Below are 4357 nucleotides of genomic sequence, written 5' to 3'. Positions count from 1 at the left end.
GTAGAATTATGTATTCTTTCATTGTATTATAATCATCAAGATCATAAAAGAATAATATTCATTAACCATTTGAATGTTGAAAATTCTTTGTTTACTTGAAAATGCTTTTAATATCTGCATTGGTGTTTTGTATTTTTACACAGACTATGATTCAACAGTTATCAGTTGTATTTCAAACAGAACTGTTTTAAAATAACATGTAAATTTGGTAGCATTTTATACTTTACACATATTCTTATGTTATACAGGGTGATTCTACATTGTTTTTACAAATTAAGAGGGGGGTAGTACTCATTCAGATGAGCAATAATTAGCATAGAACACAGGGTCACATTCCACTCTGAGAGGCAGAAAAGAGAAAAGAACCAAAGATGTGGATTTGAGTGTTTTCCATCAGAGTCTGAGCTCGAATTAACTCTCGAATGCCAAGTTTCTGGTTTTATCCGTTTTGTGCATTCTCTGTGAGTTTTTCACTAAACTGATTGTGCAACTTTTGATCTCGTTCATTCGCTCTCCCAATACTGTCATTAAGTTCAGGTTGAAATTCTAATATTCTGCTTTTGTGCCTCTCATAGTGGAATGGGACTCTATGTTCTATGATAATTATTGCTCATCTGGATGAGTACTATCACCCCTCTTAATTTGTAAAAACAATTTAGAATCACCCTGTGTTAAATATGTAGTAGATACTCACCCTTGATAAGTCTGTCTCCTGCCTGCTCAACAATTATTCACTTATGCATTTTTATAAATTTTTTAGGATTAAAAAATTTTTTGGAATTATATATTTATTCATGGATTTTGATACTTGCACTTGATTTACATATGCTCTCAGAATTTAAATGATATTTTAGATTAGTTCGTAGCAATAATTGATCATTTATTTGTTTGCAATTAAATTTCATTATTTAAAATTTAATTAACTTTGCTTTTTACAAATAGAGAATGTTTGTTAAATTCAAATTTCATTCCTCGCAGCAATAGCATAAGAGAATTATTTAAATTTAATTTAACTTTACTATTTAAAATAATAATATTTTTTAAAAAAATTTCATATTTTTAATTTAAATAGTTTTAAATTGTTAAGTATATTAATTTTTTAAAGCTCTTTTAAGCATATATTTTCAAGGTTAAGCTAAAGTTACAAAAATAGAACGAAGTAAAATCAATACGGCAATAATAGTAGTTCGGAAATAAGATTACTCTAAAATATTATTCTCATATAATATTGCAAAAACTTAAACATTACATTGGATATAATAATATAATAACCTGAAAATGTAGTATAAAGTAAAAAACAGTTTGATGTGTACTGCTTTTAATATAATTAGTAACTTCAAAGGCAAATTTTCCTGGCCTTTGTTGCTGCAAATTTATTTCATCAAATTATGATCAAAATAAAATTTTTAGGTATGTCCAAACCGGAAACACTGTGCTACAAAGGGTTAAAAGGAATGAAGGCAGTATTCCTTTTCTGTCTTAAATTCATTTCAAACGACAAACGGGCAAAAATTGAGCTTTATTGATTTAAACATTCAGATAAATAATGATGATTTAATATTTTGTATATATATATTTTTCAAAAGAGCAGATTTTAATTTTCCAATACGTAATGTCAAGATTGGATTTCATGTTTACAGGTGTCAATTTTTTACTTCTTTATATGAAGTAAAGGAAGTATTGTAATCACCAAACATTTCGGGTATCCTATTTCAATGGAAATATCCATTTTGACTGTTCCCGAATCTATTTTGACTATTTATGTGACGTCTATATGTAAAGACAGACTAAAGGACACAGTTTTGCAAAAAGGAGTGTAAAATGGATTAAAAATGGACTTTTCTGCGACGCCTGTACGTATGTATCTCGCATATAACTGGTAAACGATTAGCTTAGAACGTTAAAGTTTTGTCTATGGAACTGCTATAACATTCAGTTGTGCAGTTTTATTACAATTGGTAGTACCAAAAGTATATGCAGTCAAAAGTCTTTAATCCAGATGTCCATAATCCGGAATGATCTATAATCCGCTACATCAAAGCTACAAACTTTTTGCGCATGCGTCAATGCATATAAAGTTAATTGCATGCGCATAATACCTTTATGCATGCGTCTATGCATCCGCATAATATGTTTACGCATGCGCATTTAATGTATAACGGACGGTATAAGCTAAGCTCTAATTATCTATTTCAGTTAATGTTGCAGATTGCATTGTTTCTTAATCTTCTAATTGGATCCGGCTTATTATTTTTTCCAGACTGTTAGAGCAATTTTATAAAAGTAAGCTTGAACTTTCAATTATGTCAAAAAGAATTTCCGATTCTGGAGCTACCAAAGGATCTACAAAGCGAAAGCATGTTTTAATGTCCATCAAACAAAAAGTGGAATTGCTGCAAAAAATGGATAAAGGCATATCCTTTGATTCTCTAATCATTCCGAAATATATTTATCAATTTCGTGCTGCTTTGCCGGGGAGGGAAGGACGACGCGGCACGCAATGAACTGGAAGTTGATCTGCCAGCACTATCCTTATCTTCAGGGCAGATGTTTTTATTTTATTCGGCTTATAATTCCTTACTAAATGTAGTATTTCATCTTGATGTACTCCATCTTTGATATGATTTAAATCAAATTGCTCATCATTATAAATATCACAAGTACACATCAAATAGTTTTCTGGTTTCAATTTTCTAATTTCGACTATGTGTAATGTAGGCTTTACGCATGCGCGCATTGAAAGAAATGTTTAATAAAGTAAACAAATAAATATAAAGCTTTTTTTTTTTTTTTTTTTTTTTTTTTGTAAATTTTGATACCCTTTAGATCATAATTGCTCGTTATTTCATAAATTACGGTTTCATATTTTTAATTTTATAATTTCTGCATGCCATCTTACCAGATTTAAACTGATGATCTATAATCCGGAATCGCCGAAGTCCCGACAAGTCCAGATTAAAGACTTTTGACTGTGTTACTTTATCCACGACCTTACCCGGCCTTTATTTTCACAATCGTTGGTCGTAGTTATATACTTCCAATTACAGAAGTATTTTAAAGGATGAAAATATTCACATTTTGGCAATGTCAGATTTAAAAAAAAAAAATTATTTTTCGACGGATAACGAAATCTAACTTTTTATGTGATCTCCCGGTTTCTTGAGAAAGTTTTATAATCATTATGAAAAATCAAAATTTCAACTTTTGATGTCATTTTCAACTTGTACCTAAGGATCGTGTAATTCAGGTGGAAAAATTCGAGGAAATAAATTTAAATCGAATGCAGCAAAACATATGCATAATTTAAAAGTCCATACAAAGAAGTTATGTGGTGTCAGTATCATATTGTTTTTTACAGTAAGACAAGATTTAAAATAAAACTGAAAGCATTTATTTGTTGAACTGGTTGGTTGTATATTGTAATAATATTAGCCTTTATATTTTATTTTTCATCAACTACTAGAAATTAGACATTTTTCAAATAGCGATATATACGAAATATATTATACAATTGGCCAATACTGAAAAATTAATTGTGTATATTTGAGTCGTAAGAAAATTTTTCATAAATTTTCTTGGTAATTTTAAAAAAATTTTCAATATACAACATTGTATAAAAAATTTAAAACACTGGTATGAGTAGAAGGTTTACATATATTTTTTCCACATGCATTCAGACTGTGAAAAGTAGACCTGTCATTCTGTATCGTAGAAATTTTTAGTCCAAAGGTGCATTGCTCATATATTGTAATGTTCATGTTATGCATGCCTGTATTGTTATGCATTCATGTATTGTTCATGTTATGAATGCCTTTTGTAACCACCTATCCATAATTCTGTAATTATATAACTGAAATTGTTCTTCTCACACGCAATGCACCCTTTTTCCATCACTTCACTATCGTCTCGTCCAGTATTTGTTTGCACTGCCCCCAGCACTCGTCTTGAGCACAATATGTATATATAAGTGTGTTATGTTGATCAATTTATTTCTGTCCGCGGGGCTATCTGACCGATATGCTAACTTGCCGCAATGGAACAGCTGCTTAGCTGTCGGTGGAAAGAAAGAAAGTCCAAAAGGGCAATTTGCCCAGAAGGACTATTAATTTCATTTTGGTATTTTGAGTCGATTCACGATAAACATTGATTCACTTTTCAAATTGTTGCCACCTAATATTATCGCCCTGTATTATATTTAAAGAAATTAAATAATGAAGAATTTGCTTGAATGTACATAGTTTCTCGCATTGTGATAAAATGACGGTACCTGGAAGCCATCAAAACTTGAATAACGTAATCTTCCGTAGAATATATGGCATGTGAAAGCCCTAATTTGAATTCAAAATTTATTTTATTG

This window comes from Stegodyphus dumicola, chromosome 10 (assembly GCF_044657685.1).
Source record: "Stegodyphus dumicola isolate Sdum_Otavi_A_Nest chromosome 10, ASM4465768v1".
Classification (NCBI taxonomy): domain Eukaryota; kingdom Metazoa; phylum Arthropoda; class Arachnida; order Araneae; family Eresidae; genus Stegodyphus; species Stegodyphus dumicola.
Note: the sequence above shows the minus strand (reverse complement) of the source record.